Source organism: Bactrocera oleae, chromosome 2 (genome assembly GCF_042242935.1).
Source record: "Bactrocera oleae isolate idBacOlea1 chromosome 2, idBacOlea1, whole genome shotgun sequence".
Taxonomy (NCBI): domain Eukaryota; kingdom Metazoa; phylum Arthropoda; class Insecta; order Diptera; family Tephritidae; genus Bactrocera; species Bactrocera oleae.
Genome location: NC_091536.1, coordinates 47,544,745 through 47,561,991, shown reverse-complemented (window position 1 = coordinate 47,561,991; position 17,247 = coordinate 47,544,745). Strand labels below are relative to the sequence as shown.

General features: G+C 38.8%; 2 long non-coding RNA genes and 1 pseudogene across 2 annotated transcripts; 2 read left to right on the top strand and 1 right to left on the bottom strand.

The window, feature by feature from the left end:
* The first annotated feature begins 195 nt into the window (after window positions 1-195).
* On the top strand, window positions 196-1,316 carry LOC138858992 (uncharacterized; annotated as a pseudogene).
* A 1,050-nt stretch (window positions 1,317-2,366) lies between these two features.
* Window positions 2,367-4,596, bottom strand: LOC118681268 (uncharacterized). The gene is made up of 2 exons (XR_004976933.2): window positions 3,591-4,596; window positions 2,367-3,528 (listed from the first exon to the last, which is right to left on the bottom strand). It is a non-coding gene; the product is annotated as an uncharacterized lncRNA (long non-coding RNA).
* A 9,548-nt stretch (window positions 4,597-14,144) lies between these two features.
* LOC118681267 (uncharacterized) lies at window positions 14,145-16,406 on the top strand. The gene is made up of 2 exons (XR_004976932.2): window positions 14,145-14,489; window positions 14,553-16,406. It is a non-coding gene; the product is annotated as an uncharacterized lncRNA (long non-coding RNA).
* Window positions 16,407-17,247: the final 841 nt, after the last annotated feature.

Genomic DNA, 17,247 nt, shown 5'->3' with positions numbered 1-17,247 from the left:
CAGGCGGATTTCAACTCGTCTCTTCATCCAGATTATTTATATATGTATATATAACACTATATCTAACTCGATTAGTTTTAAGTGATACAAGCAACCGTTAGGTGAACAAAACTATTATACTATGTAGCAACATGTTGCGAGAGTATAAAAAGAGAGGTTTAATTAACGGTTAAGGTTCTGTACATAAATTTCTATTTAGAACGATGGATGATGGAGATAGAATAGATATTGAAAATTACCTTAAGAAAGTAGATGAAAATTTACATAATTCAATTACAGCTCTCAACCACCAAATAAAAATTAATAATTTCTTTTCGAACACGTTCACAAAATTAAAACAAATTATTGAAGACGAAAGAAAGAATTCTTTAATGTATCAAGAGAGAACAGACAAAATATTTTTTCTTCATGAACAAACAATAAAGATAAACATTCTCAAAGACGAAGTAAACCAAATTCAGGAAAACATTATTTCAGCAAAAAGTGGTATTTTTCACCCAAGCATTTTAACAAATGAAGAAATTTATAATTACAACATAGACCTCAAGAAACTTCAATATATAAAATGATGCGCCTTGGAATATAAAGTAAATTTGTTAATGTTCGTGGTCAAAATCCCAAAAGAATTTCAATCGGTACAATTAAAAACTATTATTCCTATACCAAATACAGCAGGCAAAGAAATAACAGCAGAAATTGAAAATGTTTTTGAATACAAAAATGTCACTTATAAATTCGAAGAAGCTAAAACACTCAATGAACTACAAATTTCTAAACAATGGATCTACTTATTAAATTGTGAACTTATCAAAATTAGCATTACAGAAATTTTTCAAATTGATGAAGAGATTTAATAAAAAATGTAATGGCATAGAACTAAACCAGAACTGCGACAACAGAAAAATTAAGTTGAAAAACACTATATTGATTCATTATAATAACTGCACAATTAAGATCCTATACCAAACATTCTCAAATACTAAAATATCAATCAATTAAAGATTTTATTATCCAAACTATGATACTCACAATTTCACTAACAAAATTACAATTAACGACCTTGTATTTAAAAACTAAGAAAATTTAAAAGAAATTAATGAATTAAAATATCACAAAAATAACTCTCATATTGGAATATCAATTTTAAGTTTTATTGTGATTATAATAATAATTTTAATATCTTGTAAAATTAAAAAAAAAGTAAAACAATACTATTCAAGCTCAGGAGAGTTTTCAATTAAGGGAGGGAGGAGTTATGTGTACACTCATCCCAACCAGACACCACACAACAAAATATTGTAAATTGGACAAAATAAAAGATTAAAGAGAAACAAGTAAACATTACAAAAAATAAGATAACAAGTAGAGATAAAGAACATAATGCAAATGCATACAAACATGTGTTGGTCCTTATGTTTGACTGTAATGATAACCCAGACATTATCGGGTAAACCACACAATCATGTTTGTTTGCATTCAATAGAAAATAAGATTACATTTAACAAATATTGTTATTCATAATAAAATAGAAAAACAAAGAAATAGATTAAGAAAATTGTAAGTGTGCTTTTACATTGGGATTCAAAAGAGTCTGATGTTTTTCAAATTTTCTTTTGGTGTCGCTCTGGGCATTCACACAGTCAAAGAGAGTCCAGCAACTCGAGTCTAGTTTTTCTGCATTCCTTTTCACAAAATTTTCGTAAATATTTGTGCGGTTCGACTGCGCAACACTGCGTGCTGCGTATTTCATTTGTATGTTGAGATGATGGTCACACATTTTGCTTGCAATGAATTACCAATATGGTAGAACAATATGCATAATACAAGTACCTACCCGCTAATAGTTTCAAAGAAATACTAAAGACGGGAATTCCCTAATCCACAAGAATGTATTGAATATCCGCTACAAATATTTTCAAGGCCAAATTTATAATAGGAATTTACTAATCTTTAAGTATTAAAAACTCATAATTTCTTTACTCCATAATCTATTTCTTAATTTTTTTCTTATTTACAATTTGTCATAATATTTCTATTATTCTATGCATACTTATTTGCATATTACATACAAAAATAGATAACAGAACTCAAATTTGCGATCGAATTCATTTGAAACCGAGCGCTCTTGCAACCATTCAAAGAATTTGAAAGTGAAAAGGAATGCTGAAAAGGGTAGCAGCGAACTCTTACGAACAAGAACACAAAGCGTGCCACCCGAACACGAGTGGCACGGTCCCTTCGTCTTTCCTCGTCGTCCCCTCGCCCACAATAAACTGGTATGAGACTCTTTTGAGTCCCAATGTGAAACGGCACTAATCACTTTAGTAGTTATATAAGCAGAAGATAATTTGAAAAAAAAAACAGAATAAAATATAATGTCACAGAAGTAACATCGTCGGCATTTTTATTTTTGTTCAGTATTGTTTGGCATTTCATCACGGAAAGACTTACACCTGAACAACGTTTACAAATCGTTCAACTTTATTACAAATATTACCGTTCTGTAGAGAATGTGTCTCGCGCGCTTTGCTCAACTTATGATCAACACCATCACCCATCTTGAAACTCAGCATTCATTATTGAATAATATTCGGCCGAATAGACCACGTCCTACACACAGTGAAGAAAATATAGCGGCCGTAGCTGAGAGTGTACCCGAAGACCGTGGATAGTCGATTTGGCGCCGTTCGCAGCCACTCGTTCTGACGTATGGAAGATTTGGTGCATTTTACCTCGAGATATTTCCATATTTCTTCAAAGATGATGATGGTGAGAACGTAACCGTCAATGGCGACCGTTATCGCGTCATGATAACCGACTATTTGATGACTAAAATTGAAGCTCGTGATCTCGGCGACATTTAGTTTCAACAAGACGGCGCCACTTCCTACACATCGCATCAATCTATGGATTTATTGAGAGAACAAATCGGTGAGCAAATAATTTCACGTTTTGGGCCAGTCGATTAGCCACCAAGATCATGTGATATCATACCGTTAGACTTTTTCCTGTGAAGATATGTAAAGTCTTAAGTCTATGCGAACAGTCCCGCTTCGATTCAGGTATTGGAGCAAAACGCCTCGAAATGCTTGAACGAGTCATCGAAAATGGGACTCATCGGATGTACGATCTGAGACGTAGCCGCGGCCAACATTTAAAAAGAGAATATTAAAAAAATAAATGTCATAGAATGTTCTTTCAACTGATAATAAACATTCCCATTTGATTTAAATTTTTGTGTATTTTTATTCTTTAAAAAGGCAGGGAAACTCGAAATGAATCAGCCTATATATAATATATTGTTGATGAAAGTATTTTGTGAGTTAATGATTGTGCAGCAATCAGTCGGCAATTTTAGTTATCCGGTATATTCATGTAAAGCTACCTTTCTATTGCCAATAACAGTTGTTATACATATAAACGCGCATGGTTACTGTCAGTTGTACTTTTTCAACATAACACTACATTCGCGTTGATTTCAAGCCAGTGTTGATATCATTAGCGTACGTTGAAAATGTTTAAAATCACCTGAAAGGAACAACAGAGTACCGTCAAATAGTTTGGTGTATTTTTTCTGTGTCTATATATACTCGTATTCAATATTCTATCCAATGCCCCAAGCGAATGTTTGTGTGCTATAGTGTCATTTTGGATGTAAATTTATATGATATTTTATACTGCTCCAGCAGTATACAGTCGTTGCAATACCGAATGACACAACGGCTACAGCGGTGATAGTTTTGATCGTATACTCAGCAAGAAATATCATAACAAAGAATTTTTTTCCAGTTCCACCTAGTGCGCATTATGCAGTCTTAAGTTAAATTTTTTTCATCATTTAGTAGTGGAACATTGCGTATAACAGTCGCTGCCAATTGGCCCGTATCACACTGCGCTTCACCATTTATATCTGTGTTTTTAAATCATATGCACTCCGATTGGTGAACTCATACCGAAATAGCTGATTAGTAAATTCGCAATGACAATGCTCATTGTACATTACGTCATTAAATGATATCGTTAAATCGTTGCAAATTGTACGATCTCGATACAGTATGCCATCAGTTATCGAATCTTTATGATTATCATACAACATTTATGATCGGATAGGAAAACATATCTTTCTAGTGCATGCCATGCATCTTAATTCGTTGCATACTGTTGACCACTTTTTTACGAAATGGCAATGGTTCGGTAGCATTAACCGACAACAGTCACAGATAGCACCCCTATGACTTGGATTGACTGTACATATGTTATACAACACAATTATTGTAGCAAGATCTCGTTCGTAAAAAATATGCGTTGGCGGATTTCGAGATGCACAACTGAATGGATAACTGCTGGATCCTGTTTATGAATTTGGAAACCGAAGTTTCATTGGAGCTGATAAACCGTCAATTTGGAGCATTTTCAATTCTAAATTCACTTCTTTTATTCACATGCTTGTAAATGTGTTTGAAGATCAATGTCAATGTCTGCGATATCGATATTTTTAGCACTAAGAAATACTATTAAATCCCTTTAAATCACTATGAGAATAAAATTAACTTGAAAGTTGTAACGAAAATTAAAATGATACGTAGAATAGTCACTGCTACGATCGAGACGTAAATAAGACCAAAAAAATGGATGAACACTGTATAGACAGAAGGGACAATGGGAGACCTCTGGTGGAGATTAATGATTGCTTGATAGAACTATACACGAAAATTATAGTATACTACAATCAGAGAACGTAAAATATATATATAAAATATGATATACGTTCTCTGCTACAATTATTATACTTGATTTCCATCTTGCGAATCTGTGGATGGAACGGAATAACATAAAAGTTAAAAGATCAGGGGTTGATCGTATAAGGAGGAAAATTTAGAATGAATTTATTTTTCAATGAATCATGAAAATTCCAACAATAAAGGAAAAATCAATAATATTTTGGGCGTTCCACCCTTAACATTTAGGGGAATAAAAAAACAGATGTTAGCCGATTATCAGGCCTACCTGATAAGCACACCAAACTTCATCAAAAAGAGCCAGCCGTTTTGGAGGAGTTTGGTAACAAACAACGTGACAAGAGAATTTCTAATGTTAGATTTTTATAATTTGATTGTAATTTATTCGGTTTCTTGAATAATGCATGTTGAATTCTTATGCAACATTTTTATACTCTCGCAATATATTAATATAGAGTATAATAGCTTTGTTCACCCATTGCTAATGGCCGTAATCAAATCAATAACAAGCAAGGGCCCCTGCTCCCCGTGGTACCAGAATTAAGTCTCCGGTCAGATCTCGTAGCCGAAGCTACAACCAGTTGAGCCTCCATACTTCTCTAGACTGGTAATCAGGGGTTAGCCCCCTAACGAACATTACACGCACACACCTTTCACACAAAAAGCTAACCCTAATTCCAGTTAAACGCCTTCGCCTAACCAATTCACGCGCAAACGACCCTAACGGTTCGGCATTCCGACTAGTGGAGATCGCACAGCTAACATCTTAATGTCCATCAGTCCAGCTAATCCTCATAACCCCGAGATCCCTAAGGTCCGAATACATCGGGCACTTCGCGAGCAAGTGAACTCCATGCCCCGTAAACAAAAAACTCAGGCTCAGACAAAATCTGAAGTCTGGGTTACCCTCTCTAGCTAGAAGCCTCTTGCTCCCTAGATATCCCTCCCTCTCCACTTCATCATCGGAAATATAGTCATTCCGCAGCAATGACACACTCAAGTTCCTTCGTAACCTGAATGCGTCGTACTTTGCCTACGATTGCCTGCAGTCGTTTCTTTAGATTCTCTAAGTGTGGAGTGAAACACAACCTTTCACTCATGGTCAGCCCCAGGTATGTGACGCAAGTCAATCGTCGTCATCGATATGTCAACTCCCACACCTAAACCCCAACTATTTACTATTTCTAAGAATTGCCCTCCCGCCCGCTCTAATTCTAATAGCGATCGACGTTCAACGAGAAGGATAAGCTGCATACGCACAACGTTTACAGAGGGGCTCGAGCTGTCCAAGCAGAGGGTCCATCATAAGGTTCCAAATGTATGAACCGCAGATGGATCTCTGCGGGCAGCCACGGAACACTCCAATCTCCACACTCCCATTCATTCCGGCTAGAGAGGCTTTTCTGTCCGAAAATTAACTCCGACAAAGAGTAATTTCCGGACAGCCAAGCTCCTCCAGCCGTTGCAACACTCTATCCCAGCTCAGGTAGTCAAAAGCCCCCTTAAAGTCAACAAATATGCCAAGGACATATAATATTTGTTGACGTTCTCCCTAACAGCACCCTGAACGTAAAACCAAGCATCCTCTACACTGCGTCCTTTCCTGAACCCCTACTGCCTATCCGACCACATACCCCACGTTAGCTCCTGAAGCCGTTCCACCATAACACTTTCCAGCACTTTTTCAAGTACTGGAAAGAGACTGATGCCCGGATAAGAACGAGGATCGCTCCTGATCTTATCAGGGGACTTCAAGAGAGGAACAACCTTAGCAATTTTCCACTCGCGTGGTATCAATCCTACACGCACTTGTCATAAATGGCCTCCATGTATTCCGGAATGAACTTCCACAAGCTTTTACACATCTCTCCGTTCAAACCATCAAAACCTGGGGACCGTTTAGACCTGACTAAGCCACAGGCGTACCCTAACTTACCATCATCTAATGGATGGACAGGTACCTCTTGTGCTTGAGGTACCTGAACCTCCGCCCTAGGAAAGAACGCTCCTAACAAAGCCCCCGCACACTCTCTCCACGTTGATATATATAGACCTGACCGGGACACGCATCGGCCCTATTTTCCCGTACAAAATTTTTCCAGCATTTTTTTTTTTTTTAATTTGGATCAAGTTATAATCACTCAATCCCCACCCTCAATTAACCTACCATCTATCTACGAACGCCCTATCTGCTGCTTGATTCATAAGCGTCACGTCAATATCACTCACACCCCTAGGCCCATCAAACGTGTACCATTCACTCGACTGGTCTACCTTTGAATGCGCAGTTGCGTTAATAGGATGCATTGACGCAACAGGCAGCTCTGTGGCTTTCCTGGCTGCACCTCCGACAGACATCTGATTTGGCCCTACATTCAGCCGCTCTGTGATCAAAATCCATACACCGGAAGCAGCCAGCAACGAGGATATCTGGTCGCGCTCAGAAGGAGAACCACTTAGTGTAGCACCTACCTGCCTCCAAGAGGGCGGACATCATTTTGTCCGTACCCTCCAAGACGACATTGGTGCTACCGTCAGGGGCCACCTTCCAGGGTTGACTGACCATCCTTACGTCAGACCTCTGGGACGCCGGGTTGAAAACCTGCAGGTTCAGCCAGAGTAACTCTTCTATGAAGTCATCATGGGAGATCGTATGAATCCCCTGAACTACAACCCGAGGACCCAACTTCCGGTTGACATTCACGTCCAACCCCACCTCCCCGAATTTTGCTTTCGATGCCACTTTCTCCCTCTCCAAAACAGTGGGAGTGCGGATCATCGCCCCACCACCCTTAACCGGCCTAACCTCGTGGATCCTTACCCCCAGAGAAGGACCCACCTCCTTAACCACCTTTTTTATGACTTTCTTAGAGGAAGTTGCAGGCACCTCCAGTACAGGTGCTGGGGGCGAGAGCATCGGTGCCGATTGAGCCGGCATTGACCTGCTCGGCGGCAAGGAGTGTCTCCCACAGCCTCCTCTAAGGGCGTCAACATGACCGCGAAGATGGGCATTCTCGGTTACAACCGGCAAGCTCTATCAGCCACTTCACAGTCCCTATCGCGAAGTTCTCGGCCCCAAAAACTATTCCGCTCAGCTCCGCGGAAATTTGCTTAATAGCCGCGACATGGCTCACTGCGCCAACTCCGACAAAAGGGGGTGCCCCTTTAGCAGCGTCACCTCTGCCCGCACTACCCTTGCTCGCGCTCGACTTATTTGGGCCCGTCTTTGTCGTGCCTCACCACCTCGCACGAGATCCACTTTGCGGGGTGAACAGCCGCTTTTTCAGCGGTGTCACCATTACCGCAACCACTACCGCTCCCCCCTCTTCACCGCCCGCTTCTCCCGACGACCAAAACGCGCCTTCCGCCGTGGCGGGACCTTACCAATGGCCCCGCCGCCTCGTCTCCCGACGTATGGCCGCGAGTCGACCGATGTGGCGTTGAAGCGAAGCGATCCGTGGGTTAAACGCACACTACTACGACCGTTTGTCTGCACAGGATATACTATCTCCAACACTAGGACAGCCGCCGGTACCTGTTGAGCAATCCTGCTCAGGACTTGCTGACACTGACCAACTGGTCGCCAGATACCCAACACAGCACTCCAAATAAGCAGTCCAGTCGGCAGAAAGTACCAACAACACGGCACTAAGCTGGGACTGTGCAAAGAGTCTCCCAAAAACAAACAACGTGAACAACCACGTTCCGGTAGTACCTAAAGGTACAAAACACAATATTAAATATGTACTTACCGCTATTCAGCTAACCCTAGCCGAAAAAAAATTTACTTAAATTTCTTAAATAATAGTATACCTCTATTTCAAAAATAGGTTGAATCGAATCAATGTTTCTTTTAGCCGCCATATCTGTACATTCATATAACAAGTAAGAAAAGTCTAAGTTGGGGTTGGGGTTTTATACTCTTGCAACTAGCAAAGATCAAAGCCGGAAAATACCTTCAGGTGTGGACAAAACTTTATATTAACAATAGTAGCGAAAAGGTCCAAATTCATTGTAAAATGAAATCGGGAAAGGATTACAATCAAATTGGTTTCATATTAGCTTATTTTGAACGTTTAGTTTAATTACTATATTTTATTTCTCGTCAGTGAAAATTATATTAAAATCATCCTCAAATGAAATATATGTGATAGAATCTTAACCAAAAAGGCTAAATTTAATAAATATATTAGGTTGATGTGAAAAACCTCAACGCAAGGATTGGAATTCATTGTATTAAGAATATCTGAGGTTTAGAACAAGGTTTAGACCAATTCCATTCATCTTCAGTGGAAACCACATGATTTTTAAGAAAGAGTGTTCTTTTAATTTTCATCAAAATATCACACAATACTAGTATTCTTGAGGACTTATATGCAAGAAATTTAATAAATATATAAATATAAACATATATACGGAGTAAAGTTAACCGGATGTTTCAAAATTTTGCATATCAGTAATACTAAGGGGGCTAAGGTAAGTTTTGGTCCGATTTTATTCATTTTAGACACAAATATACACTACATTAGCTGCTATATGTGGTAAAAAGTTAACTTGTAGTTCGAAAATCTTTATATTAGTTAAGGAAATTATTGACACGATTTAACCCATTTTTGACACAAGGGTATACTATTATCATCTCACAGTTGGACCAATATTCTCGGTCTGCCATACGCAATGGGGTCCATATATTCAGTATATGGGGGCTTAAAAAGTTATGATCCAATTTTGCAAGTTTTAGTCTCGAGATAGCTCACCGCAAAGGCACTATTTGTGCAAAGCTTTATCCGAATATATTATATTTTTTGGTGTATGATTTGTTTACTGGAAAGTGAAAGAATCATATAGAATTTAAAATTGTGGTATATGGAAAATTGGCGTGGTTGTTTTTCATAAAGTAACATAGGATCGTCAGGATAATGTTATGTACCGAATTTGGTAGAAAGTGGTCGAGTAGGTTCGAAGATATGCGATTTCAACTAAATGTGGGCCCACGTTCAATTTTGCCAACGGATCCTATAGAGCCCCTTGTACCATCCCGGATGTAAAATTTAATGTTTCTGACGAATTCAGATATTGATTTATAGCACTTTTAGTCGTTTTTAACAAAACCGTTATATAAAAGTGGGCGGGGTTATCATCCGATTTCACCTATTTTCACATTGTCGTAAGAAGGGTTGAAAAGGTTTGCCATGTGCAAATTTGGGTCAAATAGCTCTAATTGCTTTTTTTTTTTTTTTTTTGCCGGTGAGGGGGTGGCAAATGCCTTCCGCATCATCAGTGCTGTCGTCACAACAACGGTATGTGCCACTTGCAGGTCACTAAAAACCCACCCTTCTAGGGAACCGTCGCCCACCCTGGAACCGCGTTTGCATTACTTCAGGGTTACGTTCCATTTTCCTGATTGAGAGATTTACATCTGCGCACCTGCGTCCAGGTCCCGCTCTTTGCTGCGTAACAAAGTTTCTGTGAATTTCTGAATAATAGCCCAGTTAGCTTCGCTCTCCACCATGACGCTGATTAAGTTGTACGCGTTTATTGGACCGACCAGGTCTTCTACGGTGGTGCGTTCTCTTTGCCATCGCTCACATTAAAACAATGTGTGTTCAGCGGCTTCTTCAGTTGCATCGTTGTATAGGCATGACGGCTCTTCGACTTTCCCCATTCTGTAGAGGTACTTTTTGAAGTATCCATGACCGGATAGTAGATGTGTTATGTAGAAGTCGACTTCTCCGAATTTACGACTTGTCCATAAGTGCAGGTCTCTTATAAGTCTGATCTCGTCCATCTGCCGCGACTCTCATTTTCCCATTTTCGTTGCCATGCTGATATCGTATCTGTCTTTATTTGGTCTAATGCGCTCTTTTTGTATTCAGAGGTCAGCTCCCACAGCTTTTTCCTTTCATATGCCAGAAGATCAGTTGGGGTATTACCGCTTATAACTAATATTGCATCACCTGACACTGTTTGGTAAGCTGATGCAACTCTGAGGGTAGTGGTGCGGTATACTCTTGCCAATACCTTACGCCGGTTTTCCTTTTTTAACACATCTGCCCAAATCTCTGCTCCCACAGCTTTTTCCTTTCATATGCCAGAAGGTCAGTTGGGGTATTACCGCTTATAACTAATATTGCATCACCTGACACTGTTCGGTAAGCTGATGCAACTCTGAGGGTAGCGGTGCGGTATACTCTTGCCAACACCTTACGCCGGTTTTCCTTTTTTAACACATCTGCCCAAATCTCTGCTCCGTATAATAGGACGCTGATGGTCGTTGACATTAAAAGCTTTCTCTTTATATGTCGTGATCCCTCTCTAGTTTGGTATAGCAGTTTTCTACTGCTAAGGTAGCTCCGCACCACGGCTCTGAGGTAGTTGGGGATTCTAAAACTTTTTTCGAGAGTGTCGATCATGTCCGCCCATCTAGCGCTGTTAAAGTTGACCTGCCGGGTTATCTAGGGGAGAGTTCTCCGGCTTCGTTGATGGCCGCTTCGAGTCTGGGTTTAAGTAGCCTTTCATAAAGCTTTCCCGCTGTGTCGAGCATACATAGTGAACGGTATGCCGATGGTAAGTTGGGATCACCGTTTTCCTTACTGATTAGCATCAGTCGTTGTTTTTTCCAAGGTTCAGGGAATATTCCGGCTTCGAGGCAGGCACACGTTCAAAAGTACTGCCGATCGCTCTACAGCGATTTTTTAAGGACTTCTGCTGGGATCCCGTCCGGGCCGGGTGATTTATTAGTTTTGAGCTTGCCAGTGGCCAGTTGCACCTCTTCGAGGGTGAACTGGGGGATATGTGGAAGTCTTGTTGTCTGTTCTGGATCACTAATCCTGTTTTCGTGTGTGGGGAAGAGAGCGCTTACGATGTGATCCATTTTGGCAGGGGTTAAGTCAGGTGGCTTTGCTCGATCTCCGAGTTTCTTCATTACTGTTTTGTACCCAAGCCCCCAGGGGTTTTTGTTGGCGTCCTCGCGTAGTTCCTCCCATTTTCTCTTTTTGTTATCGTGCGATGCTCGGCTCCTCTACGCCTGGATCTCGTATACGATCTACGAAGGCGAAGGCATGTGCGTCTGAGTTGGGCGATATTTTCTGTCCACCAGTAAACTGCTGCTTTATGTTTGCTGCAGGAAGCCTTGGGCATCGATTTGTAACATGCTCTTATTATATAATATTAAGCATTGTGTGCTCCACAACTTTTCTTGCAGTTTTGGGGGAGCTGCTAGATGGGTTATGGTCGTCTATTGCGGCGATTAATTTCGAAGTGTTTAGTTTCGAGACATTCCATTAACGGGTTCCAGTATTTTTCATGTACTGGTTGGCGTTTGTTCCGGTGTCCACCGTAAAAGAGATATACTGATGATCGCTGCAAATATATTCTTCTAGGACTCTCCATTTCTTTATTACGCCTACCATGCGTTCTGATGATAAAGTGATGTCTGCTGTGGTTTCCTCGCGTTCCGGTCTTCTAAACGTCAGGTCAAGTGTCCTGGTCCAAAGCAGTGGTGGCACTTTTTAGCGTTTTCTTTCAGTCGCAGCCTGTAGTTAACCCAGCCAATTTTAATGCGTATCTTTCGCATCAGTGTGTCAACTTTATCTTGATGGGGCGTTATATACGCCCTTACCCGCTCTTTGTGTTAGGTGCCGTTATGTTTATCGTTAAGTCTTCGATCGGCTTCTGTACCACGTCTTTTACGGCCTCTGCGACTTCATTTCTTGTTGTAAGTGAATCGAGGTCTCTAATCTCTATGGTAGTCTTTGGTTTAAGGTCGGCCACAGTTGCGGATTTTTGTACGGTGTGCTTGTGTGGCTCACAGAAGTTTGCTTTTGCAGTCTGTCCCTTCTCGAGCTCTAATAGTAGCGCCCCGGCTATATACATTAAACCTATTAGGGGGCGGGGCCACATTTTAAAGACTTCCAAACTACAAATGCTCCTCTTTATTGTGATTCGTTGTACCAAATTACAATTTTATATTTTGATTTTCTGCTTAGTTATGGCAATTTATAGGATTTTTATTAATGGCGTTTTGTGGACGTGGCAGTGGTCCAATTACGAACATCAACAATACCAAACATTTTGTGGTCCCAAGGAATATGGGAACCAAGTTTCATAAAGAATCTTAATTTTTTTTCAAGTCAACAGCTTGCACGGACGGACCGACAGACAGTCTCCCGGATTTCAACTCGTCTCGTTAGCCTGATCATTTATTTATATATGTATAACCTATTTCAATAAGTTTTAGTGAAAGTTAAGTAAAAAAAACTATTATACTTTGTAGCAACATTTTACAAGAGTATAAAAATGTTACGAAAGAATTCAATACTTATTATTCGACGAAATCGTGATTGGATAACAATCCAAATTTGGTATCTTATTAACGTATATTGAAGGTCCTATACTTATTTAGCTTTATCAATGTTTTTAAGTCGCTTTAACGAAAATTATATTAAAACTTTCCTTAAATGATAAAAGAGATATCTTCTTTTAATATATAAAGTTCTAGTGTCACGGTGTTTGTTGCCAAACTTCTGCAAAACGGCTGCACCGATTTTGTTAAAATTTAGTGTGCTGGTCGGGTAGAACTGAGAATCGGCCAACATCTAATTTTTATACCCCTAAATGTTGGAGTGGACACCCTCTCCAATTATTATTAAAAAAATAAATTCAATCCCAAATTTTCACTCTTTTGCGATCCACACCAGATTTTCAATCGCTATTTTTATATTATTCCGTTCCATCCACGGATCCACAAGATGGCAATTGAATATATTATAATAATTGCAGTATGCTATAAGTTTCATGTACGAGTATAGTTTTATTAATAAATCAGTTATCCCAACCAGATGTCTCCCGTTTTCACTTCTAAACCAGTAAACATTGCGGCCTATACAGTTTTCGTCCATTTTAATTTTTTCTTATTTGTGTCTCGATCGTAGCGGGTTTGTTTCATTTTAATTTTTCAGTGCAACTCTCAATTTAATTTTATTCTCATTGTGAATTTAATATTGTAACGGATTTCTCGATAAATCGTCTACCTGTAACTCACTCTTGAGTTCGATCACTGGATTGTTAAATAAAAGTCCCAATTTATTGGCTACACACTTATCTTTATTTCTAATTCCAACAACTTAAACGAGCATTGAGCCTCTTCCTTTTCTTCTATCTTTGTTGTCTCTTCTTCTAATAATTATCTCCTTGGGAATTTATTTGTCAATCACCACTTCTGACACCAATTGTAACGGATTTCTCGATAAATCGTCTACCTGTAACTCACTCTTGAGTTCGATCACTGGATTGTTAAATAAAAGTCCCAATTTAATGGCTACACACTTATCTTTATTTCTAATTCCAACAACTTAACACTTATTGCTCGTTATTCGAGCTTACAACTTTTTGCTTATAGCTTGATTGCTCTTATCACGACTACACTCTAACTAGAACTGTGTTTGCTGCACAATCCGGCAGCCCTTATATAGTAAATCTGTAACAGAACATTGCTTCTAGAACATTCTGGCAACTACGAATTCGCTAACTAGTTGCTTCTGGCAATTTATCGTTGATTCGATTTTGTTCTATCATCCGTGTTCGTCACAATATTATTTCTTTATGCTAAAAATATCGATATCACAGATATTGACATTGACAATCGTTCGGTGGTACCATATTCATTTCTGCTGAGTAAAACATTCAATACTTCTACGATATTAATGTTGAGTTCTGGAGCTCGATGAAGACCATCAAATATATTTGCAAGTATGTGAATAATTCCTTGGAATTGAAAATATTATTGTAAATAGTTCTCTATTAAAATAAAAGGATGAAATAACGAATTACCAAATTGGTCGGATCAGCTGCAATGAAGTTCCCTGACGCATATTCGGTTTTCGAATTCATGAACAGGATCCAGTAGTTATCCATTTATAATAATTGGGTCGTGGAAACACAGTCAATCCAAGGTAGACTGAGCATTTTTATCTGTGGCTGTTGTTGGTTAATATCAACGGACTATAGTGATTTAAAGATATACGTAAAGATATGGACAACAGTATCACCAGTAAAGTAGAAAAAGTACAACCGACCGTGACCATGCGCATTCATATGCTTCAGTTCCTTCTGTCGGAACTTTCTCAAAGTGACCAGAGACATAAAACTTCCCTCATTTTCGGAGTCTACTTGAAGAGTGCTTTGGCTAGTTCGTCTGCTTCGCATTTACCAGGGATATCCCTATGCCCTGGAACCCATTGCAGATTTATCGAGATCCTCTAATAGATCAAGACATTCTTACACTATTTTTGAGGAAACCCTAGGAGACTTCAGTGATTTCAAAGTCGCTTGGCTATCCGCACAAGCGTTGTAAGCACACTTTTTGTCAGAACAACAAGGCTTTCTTTGATTGCTGTGATCTCCACTTAGAAAACACTGCAGTGGACTGGTCAACGGAAGGCGGTGTTGGTATCTAAATTGCTGAAAAGACACCACTTCTCACTAGATTATCTAGTTTGGACCCATCTGACTATCCCTGCATTCCTGTCCACCTCGTCCCTCTTTTCTAAGTTTAGTTTCAATTTTATTGGAGTGGGAAAATTCGTGGCAGTGGGTAGATACGGGAACTTACTAAGTATCTTAGAATGCCACTTACGGCTGGCGACTAATTGGGGGGATTCTCTCAATAGACCAATGATCTACCCGAGGCGTTAGCCCTTATTTGGGCCCACCCTCCTTTTGAGGGGGTAGAGTGCTGTAGTTGCTCTCTTCCCCCTAGCATCTACAAGGTGCTTTCCAAAGTAAACAGGACTTAAAAAAAAACAGAACAAATGGTTTTATCGGCTTCTGCTTTAATACAGCTTTTTGCACGGTCCAAAAGCATGTTGTACGAGTGTTTTAGCTCGTTGCCCGGTATGGCCGCCAGTATGCCGGTGCAAGCCTTTTGAATGGCCTCCACGTCAGCATATCGCTTTCCTTTCATCGGCAAATGCATTTTTTCGAAAAGGTAGAAGTCGCACGGTGCCATATCAGGTAAGTACGGGAAGTGGTTGATTGTTAAAATACGATTTTTGGTCAAATAATCGGCCACAAGCGTCGATCGATGAGACAGGGTGTTATCGTGCAACAAACGCCAACTTCCATCTTCGCGATATTCGGGCCGAATACGGCACACCAAACGCATCAAAACTCCAAGGTAGAATACCGCGTTAACGTTTTGGACGGGTGGAACAAATTATTTTTGGACAATAATATTTTAATCATATAAACAAATCAGCATTGTCTTCACTTTTGACTTCTCCAGGCGCGATTTTTTGGGTTTCGACTTTGAAAACGTTGAAACCACTCGTGCACTCTGCTACGGGATAGGCAATCATCGTCATAAACTTGTTTCATCATTTGAAACGTTTCGGTAAAAGTTTTACCAATTTTAAAACAAAATTTAATGTTGGCTCTTGGTTCGAAGCTCATTTTCGCACCGATGACAAAAACATACTGACACTTAAAACTCAATAACGTCACTTCCAATAGATGAAATATCATGAAATTTCTATGTTTGGTCTTAAGATCTTTTAATTTAAAATACTTGATTCTATTTTTGTTTTGCAATGCATTACATTATATTCATACCATTTTATACTTTGCATATGTTTAGTGATAATATATATTTTAGCACATAAGCCTGAAGTTTATTATATTTATTTTGTCATATACATATATGAATAAAGCGATACTACCACTGATGTAATATGTGGAACATGTACCTATACTCGTGTACCTGAAATATGTACTACATTAAAAATGGGAATGTTCTCAAGTGAAATAAAAAATTAAAAAATGTAGCATAAAAAAATTAAAATTGAATAATATATTTTATGTTTTTTTTAGACTACTCACCGAACAACATTTCCCATTAGGTTTGATCCAATTTGGTAAACTTTTGGGTCCAACGGCAATGGTGTCAATGAGTCAAAAGTCCAAACGTTGTATGTTTGTGGCTTAGATTTGGGTATACCACGCTTTTCCCGCGGGCAACTTTATGTGGCATGTTTTTGCTTGGTCAAACCATTCAGTTTGTTTGTATTCGATAAAGACGTACTGAACACAAATATTTCACATTCTATTGCGTTGAGAGATTAATCTTTTTTTATTTTTAGTTGCCAAAATTAGTATTAAAAAATTTAACTATTTTCGATCTATAGATAGCTATCAATAATTGAAATTCAATAAAAATTTGTTACTTTAATATATAATAATTTATTAACTTAGATAAAGCATACTTTAATTATCTACAACTCTTTATTCCTATTTCAATTATAATTAAATCCCCAAAAACTTAGTTATTTTAAAAAATTCTTCTTAAAAAAATATTTCTTTAAAACACTTTTCCTAAAAATAACTTATATGGGAAAATAACGTTTGCCGGGTCAGGTAATACAATATATGATATAAACTCAATTGAAGAGGCTAAATTTAATATAATATATTAAGTTGATGTGGAAAACGTCAACCAGAGGATTGAAATTCT